At 41.6% G+C, this 15517-nt stretch overlaps 1 non-coding gene across 1 annotated transcript; it reads left to right on the top strand.

The window, feature by feature from the left end:
• The first annotated feature begins 4506 nt into the window (after positions 1-4506).
• LOC118981000 (U7 small nuclear RNA) lies at positions 4507-4568 on the top strand. The gene has a single exon (XR_005065252.1). It is a non-coding gene; the product is annotated as a U7 small nuclear RNA (small nuclear RNA).
• The last annotated feature ends 10949 nt before the right edge of the window (positions 4569-15517 follow it).

Genomic DNA, 15517 nt, shown 5'->3' with positions numbered 1-15517 from the left:
CTGCCCTTTACATCATAATAGGTGTGCAGAGAGACAAAGAAATATGGCCCAAATTAAAGGAACAGATCAAAGCTCCAAAAATAGAACTAAGCAACAAGGAGATAGCCAACCTATCAGATGCAGAGTTCAAAACACTGGTAATCAGGATGCTCACAAATGGTCGCAAAACAGGGAAAGTGAAGGTTATGCAGACTAAAATAAAGGAATATATACAGGGAACCAACAATAAAGGGAAGGAAACTGAACTCAAATTAAAAACTTGGACCAGAAGGAAGAAATAAGCATTCAACCAGAACAGAATGAAGAAAATTCAAAAAAATGAGGAGAGGCTTAGGAACCTCCAGTACAACTTTAAATGTTCCAACATCCAAATCATAGGGGTGCCTGAAGGAGAAGAGGAAGAGCAAGAAATTGAAAACTTATAATGAAGGAGCAATTCCCCAATCTGGCAAAGGAAATAGAATTCCAGGAATTACAGGAAGCTCAGAGAATCCCAGAGAAGTTGGACCCAGGAAGCACACACCAACACACATCATAATTACATTCCCAAGATTAAAGGTAAGGAGAGAATCCTAAAAGCAGTAAGAGAAAAGGAGTTACTTACAAAGGAGTTTCCCTAAGAGTGTCAGCTGATTTCTTGAAAGAAACCTTACAGGCAAGAAGGGGCTGTAGAGAAGTATTCCAAGTCATGAAAGGCAAGGCCTTACATCCAAGATTGCTCTATCCAGCAAAGCTATCCTTTAGAATCGAAGGTCAGATAAAGTGCTTCCCAGATAAGGTCAAGTTAAAGGCGTTCATCATTACCAAGCCCTTATTATATGAAATGTTACAGGGTCTTATCTAAGAAAAAGATGATCAAAAGTATGAACAGTAAATGACAACAAACACAACTATCAAAACAAAACTTAAAAAAAAACCTAAGCAAATAACAAAAACAGGAACAGAATCACAGAAATGGAGATTGCATGGAGGGCTATCAGCAAGGAAGGGGAGGAGGGGAATGGGGGAAAGGTACAGGGAATAAGCATAAGTGGTAGGTAGAAAATAGATGGGTGGCAAGAATAGCTTGGGAAATGTAGAAGACAAATATATGTACAACCCATGGACGTGAACTAAGGTGAGGGAATGCTGGTGGGAGGGTGGGTACAGGGTGAGGCGATCAAAGGGTAGAAAAATGTGGGACAACTGTAAGCATAATCAATGCTTACATTGATTATGTAAATATATTTACATCAATATATTTAAAAATTCTTGACTTGCCCAGTCAATATTTTATTATCAGGTCACCTGTACGGTTACTTTTGGTCAGGTTTATTACAGAGCCCTTTTTCATTCACAGGTACAATATATTTATTTTTCTTTCCCTTTCTTCTGAACTATTTTTTGGGACTAGTTCTTCCCTATTTCCTAGATGAAATTTAAAGCAAATTCCCAGGCACTTCTAGTAGCAAGCTCTGTAAATATTCAAGGAAAAGAATTCCAAACCTGCAGAAACTTAGAATGCAGCAAACAATCCCCAAATTCTGTTGTGAGAACAGCATAACTGATACCAAAATAATACGTGAAAAGGAAAATTATAGTGTGGTATCATTCATGAAAAATTAAATCTAGCAATGTATAAAAAAGACAGTGCACCACAATCAAGTTGGGTTATGTAAAATTTGCAAATTTTAAAATATAATTGACCAAATTAATATATTAAGTGAGCATCTCAATAAATGAAGTATTTAGTAAAAGTCAACTCATAATTTAAATATGTATTTTAGCAAATAAGGGTTGAACTTCATTAATCCAATTAAATATGCAACAAAAACCTGCAGCAAGGAGGCATACTCAGTGGCAAAGCATTGAAGGCATTCTTTTGAAGATCAGAACAAGACAAGGGTGCCCATTTTTATTCACTTTGATTTAAATTTGAAGTTGAATATCCTAGTTACTACACTAATGAAAAAATATATAAGAATTAGTAAGCTACTAGAAAACCTGTTATTTGCAGATAAGATTGAAAACACGGGCCTATAAGAATATATGATAAATTATAAGAATAAGAAATTTAGCAAGTTTGCCATATACAACACCAATGTGTAAAAGTCAATTATATTGGTAAACACTAGCAACAAATAGAGAATATAATCTTAAAAATCTACCATTTATAATAGGTCAAAATATAAAGTACCTAGAAATAAGTTAATGGCAAAGTATAGGAGCTGCATATAGGAAATATGAAGATTGTATTGAAAGATTTCAAATTTTAGATTGGGAACTGTTTTATGGATAGGAAAGTTTCAGTTGTGTGTGTTATAAATAAAATTTAAAGTGTAAAACAATTTAATTTGACCCAGATTAATGAAAGTTTAAAGTCAGAAATATATAGTACCCTAAATTTGGTATAAGGAGGCACTTTCTAGAAGCCATGAAGTTGACAAGGGAACTCAAGACTTAACGATTTTAGCTATAGTTATAAATAAGCTAAAATCTAAGTGTTAATGCCCGTGGAAAGCTGTTTTTCTAGGGGGTGGACAAGCAATTCAACCTTTGTGCCTGAGGAAGTCTGCAAGCATCTCTTGAGTCATTGTGTTCCAGAGAGGGAATGTCCATCATGCAGATAAAGAATTGTTGATCAGCAGATAAAGAAATACCAGGAAAATCAATGCCTAACTGCAATTCTTATCTAATTAACCTTTTTTCCAAACACCTTGCCTATCCTTTTCATCTTATGAAAAGGAGGAGGAGAAGGAAAAGGAAAAGAAAAAGTTAGCTTGAGATGTTAAGATGGATTTTAGGGTACATAATCCACTCACTCACTGTCTTCTTAGATCTCTAGCATCTGAATAAAGTGCCTGTAAAGATTCAATCCTTGTGTCTACTTTTTGGTTCTGGTAGTGACAGGCAGCATGAATGCCAACTTTTCCAGTTTCACAGTGAACTCAAGAGTTAATGATTTTAGCCCTGGCTGGTGTAGCTCAGTGGATTGAGCGCAGGCCTGCAAACCACATGATCACGGTTCAATTCCCAGTCAGGGCACATGCCTAGGTTGCAGGCCAGTTCCCAGCGGGGGACTCACGAGAGGCAACCATGCACTGATATTTCTCTCCTTCTCTCCTCTCCTTCCTTTCCCCTCTAAAGATAAATAAATAAAATCTTTTTTTAAAAAAAGTTAATGATTTTAGCTTTGGTGGTCGTTGAGAGGTGTAAGTGACTAATCCATGTGGAAAGCTTTTACTCCAGGAATGGAATGTATGACCAAGTGACTGAAGGTCAACAAGCAATTCAACCTTTGTGCCCCAGGGGGTCTGCAAGCCATTGTGTTCCAGGATGCAGATAAAGAATTGTTGATCAATGGATAAAGAAGTAGGAGGAAAATGCCACTGGATTGCAACTCTAATCCAATTAACCTTTTTTCCAAACCCTTTACTCACCCTTTCTTGTCCTTATAAAAAGGTCACCGTGAAATGAAAGGTAAAGACAGTTTTTATGGTATATAACCCACCATCTTCTCAGATTGCCAGCCCCTGAATAAAGCACCCATAAAGATTCAATCCTTGTCTCTACTTACTGATTCTGGTAGTGACAGGCAGCACGAACACCTACTTTTCTGGTTTCAGTGAGTTCTGTACTAATCTAACACCTTTGGATTATAGTTTCTGTTTGTGCTATTCAGTCAACAAGGAGCATACCTATCCGTTTTCTAGTCCCAATTCTTTGGATTTCTACAGAGCCACTTCTCTTTGTTAGCTTCTAATCACTCTGCCAGTCCAAAAAATTAATGGTGTTAGCCACCGTCTCCACTGCGCCATCACTCTCTAATACCAACACAGCCTCTAGATCCCTTAGCTGAAGTAGAAATGGGGCAAATTAAGCCTCTATACCATGGCTGCTACCAAGCAGACTGCCTGCAAATAGACTAGTGTAAAACACCTAGGAAGCAACTGCTTGCAGGCATGCACCCTCTACTGAAGAGGTAAAGAACCTCATCATTATAAGCCTGATGCTGTAGCATTCTGAAATTAGGCATTATCAGAAGTCCACTTGCCTGCGAACCACACGATCGCAGTTCGATTCCCAGTCAGGGCACATGCCTGGGTTGCAGGCCAGTTCCCTGCAGGCCAACTCCCAGCAGGGGACGCACAAAAGGCAATCATACATTGATATTTCTCTCCTTCTCTCCTCTTCTCCTCCAAAGATAAATAAATAAAATATTAATAAAAAAGAAGTCCACTAAACTTATGATTCGCAAACTTCCCTTCCAGTGCCTTGTGTAAGATATTGGTCAGGACTTCAAAACAGATCTGCCACTCCATAGTGTAGCTATTGGTACTTTGGAGGAGGCAAGTGAGACTTATCTGGTTGGCCTTTTTGGAGACACCAGCCTGTGTGTCATCCATGCCAAGTGTGTAGCAACTGTGCCAAAAGACATCGGGTAGCATGCCACCACATACATGGAGAAGGTGCTTATGAATCCAGTATGATGAGAAACATTTCATTATTAAAAAAAAATTCTCTTCTTAGTGCTTACAGCTCTTTGAATTTGTCTAGTAGAGCTTTCTGTCCTTACTGGAAGATCCCCTCCCACCAAAAAAAAAAAGAAACAATTTCTCTTCTTCCTGTTATTTGTGGTTCTACATGATAGATTTTTTTGTCCCCATGGAATCAAAAGGTACCTGAGTCTATTATTGCAAGTGAAAAATAGTGTTACAGAAAAGACACAGGGTGGGGGGTGGTATATTACCAAAGGGACCCCCCCTTTTCTCCAGGGGTCACCCCCACCCTGCGTACTAGGTTTGCTATGCCTGCCGCCAGATGAAAGACATCTCTCAATGCCAAAGATTGGTGAAAAGGAAAGGAATTATTTATTTAAAAGTTATACAGACTTATACCCTGGCTGGTGTGGCTCAGTGGATCGAATGTTGGACTGCAAAGTAAAGGGTCACTAGTTTGATTCCCAGTCAGGGCACATACATGGGTTGCAGGCCAGGTCCCTGGTGGGGGGCATGGGAGAGGCAACCACACATTCATGTTTCTCTCCTCTTTCTCCTTCCCTTCCCCTTTCTCTAAAAATAAATAAATAAAATCTTTTAAAAAAAGTTATACAGACTTGGAGTAATGACTTAATGTCTTCATTTAAATTCTAAAGTCCTTTAGAATACCCACAGATGCACACCATCTTTCCTCCCTCTACCCTAGTCTGGGGTATCGTATCTCAGGTAAAGAAATAGAAGTCTGTGCCTTCGCTGGTGTAGCTCAGTGGACTGAGTGAGGGCCTGTGAACCACACAATCGCGGTTTGATTCCCAGTCAGGGCACATGCCTGGATTGCAGGCCGGTTCCTGATAGGGAAAAAGCCCCCTCCCGCTAGCCTAAGAATGCCACAGAGTAATCTAACTTCCACTTCTGCTTCTGTAACTTGCTTCTGCCACGCAAACACAAGAGAGATCCAGCACTTCAGATATCCCCGAATGAGGAAATAGACATAACTTCCGCATTTGCTTCTGTAACCTGCTTTTGCCACGTAGCCTAGAAAGAAAGACAGGAGTATAAAGGTAAGACCCCTGCCACTGTTCAGGGCTCAGAATTTGGAGGTCACTGTCCTCTGAGCCCGTGCACATAATAAAGATCGTGTTCCTGAACCCCTCGGTGTCTGGTCGCTTCATTTTCCTGTAACATTCCCAGCAGGGGACTCACAGGAGGCAACCATACATTGATATTTCTCTCCTTCCCTTCTCCTCTGAAGATAAATAAATTAAAAATCTTAAAAAAAAAGAAATAGAAGTCTGTGATTCAGGTTTCCAGTACCATCGGCTGTGTTGCCGCCACAATCTCTAGTTAATCCAAAGTCATGTGGCACCTTCCCATGGCCCACCAGCAAGAGTCGTTTCACCCCCTTTTTTCCAAGCAAAGTCTCTCCTGCTTCCTAAGCCACGTGGCTAAAGGGAGTGCCCCAAAGCCATGTGGTCCTGACTCTCGCCCAAGCCAAGTGGTGCCCCCCCCCTTTTGGCATGGCTGCCATACCTGGCTTTAAATCCCAGCACCAGTCTTCCTCTACAGCCCCATTTCCAACTCCTCCTACAATCAGTTTCACCTGCCAGCATTCCTGTATTCTTTCAGTTTTGCTGGGCTGTCATAGCAAATCTGGGCAGGCATGACCCCCATGGGGTGGAACCAATCATCTCCAAGCTCTTATGCAGGTACTGTAACCAAGGGGAGTTGCCTCCCAGTTCCATTCCCTTGGCTCAAAGCATGGCCACAGCCACTTAACATATTCATGAAACCAGTTAAAGGTTATAGATATGTTAAATGACCATGCCAGAGGTTAGCTGCAAAGCTGTTACTATGCAAAACAGCTCTCAGTGGCCCTGCTCCATGTGCCCCATCCCCCAGCTCAAACTGGTGGGGGTAAGGACATCATATATATTTCTAATATTTCCTGGGCACCCTGAGTTCTAGACCCCATTACAAATCCCTATTTGCCCCTCCCCCACCTTGGCTGCACCCTGTTACAATAGGGGATGGAAATTAGGGATTGCCAGTTTTTCCATTTGCATTTGTGTGTGAATTTTTTTAATATAAAAAATGAGGACATAAAGCATTAATGCAATTCAAAANCATATTCATGAAACCAGTTAAAGGTTATAGATATGTTAAATGACCATGCCAGAGGTTAGCTGCAAAGCTGTTACTATGCAAAACAGCTCTCAGTGGCCCTGCTCCATGTGCCCCATCCCCCAGCTCAAACTGGTGGGGGTAAGGACATCATATATATTTCTAATATTTCCTGGGCACCCTGAGTTCTAGACCCCATTACAAATCCCTATTTGCCCCTCCCCCACCTTGGCTGCACCCTCTTACAATAGGGGATGGAAATTAGGGATTGCCAGTTTTTCCATTTGCATTTGTGTGTGAAATTTTTTAATATAAAAAATGAGGACATAAAGCATTAATGCAAATCAAAATGTTTCAGTGAACAAGTTTCAGCAGATGAAATTTGTAACAATTATAAATAAACCTGTTAAATTTTTTTGGACAGTGACAGCACTTGGATTTTTTTTTAAAGTAAATTTCTTTTTTTTTTAAGATTTTATTTATTTATTTTTAGAGAGAGGGGAAAGGAGGGAGAAAGAGGAGAGAATTTATTATGTGCATCAACATGTGGTTGCCTCTCACACCCTCTCACATGCCCCCAACTGGGGACCATGTACCCTGTCTGGGAATCAAACCAGCGACCTTTTGGTTCACAGGCTGGTGCTCAATCCTGATGCGGACACCAGCCTGAATTGTCCGCATCATTAGGGATGAAATGAGACATACACACAGACTACCGAGTCCGGTGGAGAAAAAGGGACAGCATGGCTTTTCTCTCAAGGGGAGCGAAAGCCGTGGACCTTGCCATGACGGGCCTTTATTGGGTTTTTCTGCACATTACATGATGGTCCTCATTTACTATGCACAGGTTGCTTTAGGTGGTTACTTTCTACAGAAAACAAAGGAGCCAATGCCACTAATTACATCACAGACGAGGGATATTTGCAAATGAAAAGGAAAAAGTGGTTGAACCAGTTACACTGGTCCTTGGAAGGTTTAGCATGGATTTTAGGAAGTTATTTTGCAGTAAATGTTTGCCACAAATCCAGTTGAGGGAGTTTTTAGCAAAAGCAAGACTCACAGCAGCCTAGGCGTATTGCAGGCCTGATTACCCACGAGAGAACCTATCCGCGGGTGTGGATCCTGTGCATCTCCAAGTGGGAGCTGGGCCCATGCCATGCAGAAGGGTCTCCCACATAATCCAATGAGCCACACGAGCCAGAGCAGAAATTTCTTATTAATAGCAATAGTATTTGTAGCATTTTAATCATACATTAGATTCCATCCATTCACTATGTGTTTTGAGTTGTCCTACATGCAACTACATGTTTTTAATGTTTTCAGTCTGTGCTGTTTGTGTAAGTTTGCTACTAAAATGCATTAAACTATAAAAAAAAATTATTGAATGCTAGAAGCCTCTTCTCACCTATAATTGAAGGCCCTGAGATGTTTTGCTACAGAGAGATGAAGCAATGGTTGAAGATAGAAAAGTAATCCCAGGTATTTTCTGTTGGCAAATGGATGTTGAAATTATGTCCTAGTATATTCAAGGAGTAAGAGATTTGTTTGGAGTAAGATCTTGTCTTTGTTGCAAATATTCCCTAAAGGATTTAGACACTACCCCTCCCACCATTTTGGTGGAAATTTTACTAATCCATTAATCTAAATTCTAGAGCAGACTTCATTAATCTCTTAAAGAGTAAGAGGGAGGAGAGCCCTCAAGGTAAGAAAGAGCTTCATAGAACTTCCTGCAAGTTGGAAGATAGACACCAGGCAATAATTCTGTAAGAGGTGGTAAAGCATTGACAAACACACTTTGCTTCTCAAGTTTGCTTAGATAGGACCTTGGTGTCACTAGTATCCAAAATGGGAATATTTTGAAAGATTGTATTCCTGAGCTCATCCTAATTCAGGCCTTGCCATGCTGTTACTGGGAAGAGAAAAAGAGGAGTCAAGTAGAAATGAAAAGATGTTGTATAATCCTTCCCCTCTTAAAAACATATCTGAGTGTGTAAAAAAAAACAAACTTTTTTATTAGAGATTATTTCAGCCAAGCAGGGGACACACTTGGAAGCAGGATCTCAACAGACTAAAAAAGTGATTTCCTGAACGACAGTGTGAAGTTTCTGTAATACATTTGGAATTAAGGAGGGAAAGTAAGGAGGGAAGCTGAAGTTTACAGGAATGAGGGGGAACGCTAGACAGGGAAATCTCTATGATTGGATTACAGGATACTTAAGAAAATTAGGTGCTCTCCTGAGGGCTCTGAATAAGAGGCATTTCAAAGGTGTGTTAAGGAAAATGAAATTAAACAGAAAAAGAAAAGAAAAGGTGTGTAAATATAAATTTACACCTAAATGCACAAAAACAATGGATGGGGTTGCTTAAGGGGAAGATACATGTTTTCCTGGTCTGGGGTGACTACCCACCAGGGCCTGACCAGTTAGGAATTTATGATCAGATGAACCTATGATGTTTCTTACAGTTACTGTAGTGCCCCTTTTCATCCACAATTACTGAAAGTATTGTAGCAAAGCATCTGTTACAATACTCTAGTGAATATTGTATTAGTCTGGGCTTGTGGGTAGGGAAAGATACTGCAAAAAGCAATTTTGAAGACTGGCCTTGTTCATTATTACAGAATACTGCGGACTTTCTTCTTTTTTTTAAAAAAAAAGATTTTATTTATTTATCCTTAGAGGGGAAGGGAAGGAGAGAAGGAGAGAAATATCAATGTACAGTTGCCTCTTGTGAGTCCCCTGCCGGGAACTGGCCTGCAACCCAGACATGTGCCCTGACTGGAAATCAAACCGCGATTGTGTGGTTCGCAGGCCCGTGCTCAATCCACTGAGCTACACCAGCCAGGGCATACTGTGGACTTTCATAATGAGGAACTTTTGTGATTAAGTAGTCTCTGGACCTTTGGAGAGAAAAGAGGGAAAAAGTGATAAAGAAAAGCTTGATTTGTAGTTTGTTATAAGTACTTGTAAGAAGTTGATCTAAGCCAATTTGTTCATGTCCTACTCAGGTTCTTCAAGTACAGCTAGCTCTAGCTACCCAAGAAGTTTAAAGTGTTAACAAATATCTGATAACCTTGCCAAGTTATAAGTGTCTCAGACCAAACTCTGCCACACATCCAGAAGTTAATCAAGACTTCTAGCCAAGATGGAGGTATAGGTAGACACACTGTCTCTTCACACAACCAAAATAAGGACAACAACAATTTAGAAACAAAAACAACAAGTACTGACACAAGACTGAACTGTATGGAAGTCCAACAACCAAGAAGTTAAAGTAGAAACATTCATCCAGACCTATAGGAGGGGCAGAGTCGGGTGGCTGGGGGCAGAGGGGTGGAGGCAAAGCAGTGGTTGGCAGACTCTGGGACCGCAAGGCAACGGCTGGAGGACCCAGTGAGGCCTCAGATTGTGGAAGGGAACGCCCCACAAGGTGGCTGGCAGACCGGGCACTCCCACATTCATGCGCAGATAAACCAGGCAAAACTGGGGAGTGAGACAGACATCCCAACCCAGGGCCCCAGCTCAGGGAACTAAAACCTCAAAACACCAATTGAAAACACCTGTGGGGGATGAGGTGCCGGGAGAAACTCCCAGCCTCACAGGAGAGTTCGTTGGAGAGACCCACAGGGTCCGAGAATGTACACAAACTCACCCACCCAGAATCAGCACCAGAAGGGCCCAATTTGCTTGTGGGAAGTGGAGGAAGTGGCTGAAAGCTGGTACTGAGCAGACCAAGCACCCTTGTTCCCTCTAGGACCCTGCCCCCACACACAGTGTCACAAACCAGAGACTGAGTTCCCTGCCCTGATGAATACCTAAATTCCACCTCTCACTTTGTAACAGGCATGTCAAAAAAAAAAGGCCCAAATAAAAGAACAGATCAATGCTCCAGAAAAAATACAACTAAGAGATGAAAAGATAGCCAACCTATCAGAAGCACAGTTCAAAACACTGGTAATCAGGACACTCGCAGAATTGCTTGAATTTGGTCGCAAATTAGATGAAAAAATGAAGTCAATGCCAAGTGAAATAAAGAAAAATGTATAGGAAACCAACAATGATGGGAAGGAAACTGGAACTCAAATCTGGAGTGGACCAGAAGGAAGGAAGAAAGAAACATCCAATCAGAAAAGAATGAAGAAACAAGAATTCAAAAAAATGAGGAGAGCTTAGGAACCTCCAGGACATCTTTAAACCTTCCAACATCCGAATTATAGGGGTACCAGAAGGGGAAGAGGAAGACCAACAAGTGGAAAACTTATTCGGGACTTCTGCCAAGATGGAGGCATAGGTGGAAACACTGTGCCTTCTCCCACAACCAAGTTTGAATAAAACAAAGGTTTGGAGAAACAAAGACACAACCAAAGGACAGAAAATGGAATTATACGGAAGTCCGACTACATCTAACCGTTCAATGGGGACGGTAAGAGGGGCGGAGCCAGCAGTGAGCAGGGTCGGGCAGGACAGGGCCCCCGACCCAGGCGCGCAGGCAGACGAGAACCAGTTGGTGTGCGCGGGGCAGACCGCGGGCGCATATTCACGCACAGTGAGACAGACCACGCAGGCCCCAGGGGGCGAGGGCTGACGGCGGTGGCACACTCGCGTGCAGTAGGACGAAACGCGTGGGCCAGGTGACGGCAGCAACTGCGGCACCGGTGAGGGCCGTGGCGGCAGGTGGCAGACGGGACGCCAGAGTCCCTCTTTGACCCCGCCCCCACATACAGCGTCACAACCCAGCAACTGAGTTGCCCTGTTCTGGTGAACATTTTAGGGCTCTGATCCTGCTATGGAACAGGCACGAACAACCCGAAAGATGGCACAAGAAGAACTCAAAGTCCAAGAGCCAATAACTCTAAGCAACCGAGAAATTGCCAGCCTCTCAGAAGCACAATTCAGGACACTATTTATCAGGATGCTCACAGAACTGGTAGATTATAGTCACAAATTAGAGGAATATATGAAGGCTAAACTAATTGAAATGAAGGGAGATGTCCAGGAAACCAATAGCGATGGAAAGGAAACGGGGACTCAAATCAATGGAATGGACCAGAAGGAAGAACAAAACATCCCNCAGTCACCTACAAAGGAGTTCCCATCAGACTGTCGGCTGATTTCTCAAAAGAGACCTTACAGGCAAGTAGGGGCTGGAAAGAAGTATTCCAAGTCATGAAATCCAAAGACCTACATCCAAGATTGCTTTATCCAGCAAAGCTTTCATTTAGAATGGAAGGGCAGATAAAGTGCTTCTCAGATAAGGTCAAGTTCAAGGAGTTCATCATTACCAAGCCCTTATTATGTAAAATGTTCAAGGGACTTATCTAAAAAAAAGAAGATAAAAAACACATACAGTAAAATGACAGCAAACACAATTAATAACAACCACACCTAAAACAAAACCAAAAACAAACTAAGGAAACAACAAGAACAGGAACAGAACCACAGAAATGGAGATGGAGGGTTAGCAATAGGGCAATGGGAGAAGGATGGAGGGGTAGAGGGTATAGAGAATAAGTAGCCCTGGCCGGTGTGGCTCAGTGGATTGAGCGCGGGCCTGTGAACCAGATGATCGAGGTTCGATTCCCAGTCAGGGCACATGCCTGGGTTGCAGGCCAGTTCCTGGCAGGGGACACACGATGCAGTGTGTGTCCCCGGCAGAGGCAACCATACATTGATATTTCTCTCCCTCTCTCCTTCCCTTCCCCTCTAAAGATAAATGAATAAAATCTTTAAAAAAAAAAGAGAATAAGTAGCATAGATGGTAGGTAGAAAATAGACAGGGGGAGGGTAAGTATAGTATGGGAAATACAGAAGCTAAAGAACTTATAAGTATGACACGTGGACATGAACTAAAGCAGGGGATGTGGGTGGGAGGGGGTGTGTAGGGTGGAGGGGAGTGAAGGAGAAAATGGGACAAGTGTAATAGCATAATCAATAAAGCGTATTAAAAATTACAACTAAAATATATAACAATCACTCAGAACCATCAGAAATCAAGTTGAATGGATGCCTGACAACTACAGAATTAAAGAAACAACATCCATTGAGACTGGTAGGAAGGGCACAGATGCAGAATGTGCTGGTCCCTCACCCACATGTGGTGGACAAAATTTCTGGCAGAGTATCTCAGGAGCAATGAGTAGCTCCAAACCAGGCCCCCCAGCCCAGGGTGTCATTGCCAGGAAGTAAGTCCCCATAACTTCTGGCAGCAAAAACCAGAGGGTATTGAGTTGGTGAAAGAAACTTCTGGAGCCCCAAGCAGCTCCTCGTAAAGAATCTGCACATGGACTTACATTCACTCCCCCTGAGCTCCACCACAAAAGTAGCTGCTTGAAAGACACCAGTGGTATAATTGAAGTAAAGAACAATTTACAGGAAAATAACAGTAGAGTGGATGAAGCTGAGATTCAAATCAATGATATGGAACATAAGGAATCAAAAAAACAACCAATCAGAACAACAAGTAGAAAAAAAATTCAAGAAAATGAGGATAGTATAAATGGCCTCTGGAACAACTTCAAGAGGTGAGACATTCTCATCATGGGGGTACTAGAAGGAGAAGAGAAAGAGCAAGAAACTGGAAATCTACTTGAAAAAATAATGAAAGAAAACTTACCTAATTTGGTGAAGGCAATAGACATGAAAGTCCAGATGGCACAGAGAGTCCTAAACAAGATGGATGCAAAGAGCCCACACATCATAACAAATACCTAAGGTTAAAGATAAAGAGAGAATCTTAAAATCAGCAAGAGAAAAGAAGATAATTATCTACAAAGAAGTATCCATAAGACTATCAGCTGATTTCTCAAAAGAAACTTTGCAGGCTAGAAGGGACTGGCAAGAAATATTCAAAGTCATGAAAAGAAGGGCCCTACAGCCAAGATTGCTTTACCCAGCAAAGCTATTATTTAGAATGGAAGGACAGATAAAGAGCTTCCCAGACAAGAAAAAACTAAAGGAGTTCATCATCACCAAACCATTATGATATGAAATGTTAAAGGGATTTATTTAACTAAAAGAAGATCAAAACTGTGAACAATAAAATGGCAAAAATTACAAATCTATCAACAATTGAATCTAAAAAGCACACTAAGCAAACAAGAAGAACAGAGACAGAGTCATGGATATGGAGAACATTTTAATGGTTGCAAGATGGGAAAAGGGTTTAGGGGAATGGGTGAAGAAGTGAGGGGGTTAAGAAGTACAAATAGGTAGTTACAGTTACAGAATAGCCAGGGGGTGTAAAATACAGTATAGGAAATGGAGTAGCCAAAGAACTTACAGGCATGATGCTTGGACATGAACAATGGTGGGGAGATTGCCTGAGGGAGTGGGGGATGCTGGGTGGAGAAGGGAAAAGGGGGAAAAATCAGGACAACTGTAATAGCATAATCAATAAAATATAATTTAAAAAGAAAAGAAAACCATGGGCCCAGAATGGTCTTAGTTGTGCTGAAAGCCCATGATACCAAACCTAGGTTTAATACCTGATCTAATTGTAGTTTCAACCTCTCCCAGAAACAAAATGTTTTTTTAAATAAATTGATTCATTTTATTTTTTGAAGAAAGATATTCTTTTTTAAAAAAAGATTTTATTTATTTATCTGTAGAGGGGAAGGGAAGGAGAGAGGGAGAGAAAACTTAATGTATGGTTGCCTCTTGTGAGTCCCCTGCTGGGAACTGGCCTGCAACCCAGGCTTGTGCCCTGACTGGGAATCGAACCGCGATCTTTTGGTATGCAGGCCTGCGCTCAGTCCACTGAGCTACACCAGCCAGGGCATGAAGAAAGATAGTCTTAGACTGGAATTTCCTAATAAACTCTAGTAAGGTAATCTGCCTATTAAGAGTCCCTGCTTTCTCCGGAGGGAAGGTGTTCTTGCTCAAAATAATTTACTGTTTTGATTTCCTAGTCCCACCCTCATCCTCTCTTTCTGCCTATAAAAGCATTCCATTTTGTTTTGAACCCCTGGGTTTTGAAGTCTGTCTTGTTCCCCAGTTGTTCCTCCCAGTTTATCTGCATGCAAATGTGGGACTGCCTGGTCCACCAGCTGCTGCCTCGCCTGTGCTGGGCCTTCAGCCACTTCCGTGCCGCGAGTCCTCTCTGCCCCAGCTGCCCTTCTCCATCTCTCCTATGGATTAATGTTTTTTTCTTTAAATCCTCGGTTGTCAGACCTCCATACATTTCAATTTTCTGTTAGTTTGATTTTCAGTTCATTGTTTTTAAGTTTGTTGTTGTCCTTCTTTTGGTTGTGCAAGGAGGAGGCACAGTATATATCTACCTATGCCTCCATCCTGACCGGAAGTCTCCTCAGTTGTAAGTTAGGAAAATTTTTTAAAAATATTTTATTTATCTATCTTTAGAGGGGAAGGGAAGGAGAGAAGTACCAATGTATGGTTGCCTCTCGTGAGTCCCCTGCTGGGAACTAGCCTGCAACCTAGGCATGTGCCCTGACTGGGAATCGAACCGCGATTGTGTGGTTCACAGGCCCGAGCTCAATCCACTGAGCTACACCAGCCAAGGGCAGTAAGTTAGGAAATTTTAATGTGGTTACTTTAGGCCTGAGTGTGTGAAGCTTGCCATGTAGGCCTTCCCTGAGTTTGTTAGGTTTAGTATATGGCCTCCCCTTTCCCCCCACACTATTAAACTTTTATTTTTCCTGTTAATATGTCTTTTATTACAGGGATGTTCTTAGCCAAGAACTTAGAAGGGTAAAGTCAAAATTATTTTTCTTCCCCTATAGAGCAATAAGTTATGCTATGTAGTGTAGGTGTATAGTAGGCTATACCATCTAGGTTTATGTAAGTGCACTCTATTATGTTTGCACATTGTTGAAATCACAGAACATATCCCTGTTGTTAAGCAGCACATGACTGTATATTAAACTTCAGTAGTAACTACAGCATTTGTTTAGAAGGGAGAGT

Source organism: Sturnira hondurensis, unplaced genomic scaffold (assembly GCF_014824575.4).
Source record: "Sturnira hondurensis isolate 20B ecotype Veracruz unplaced genomic scaffold, ASM1482457v3 Scaffold0023357, whole genome shotgun sequence".
NCBI lineage: Eukaryota > Metazoa > Chordata > Mammalia > Chiroptera > Phyllostomidae > Sturnira > Sturnira hondurensis.
Note: the sequence above shows the minus strand (reverse complement) of the source record. Positions and strands in the feature narration are given on the sequence as shown.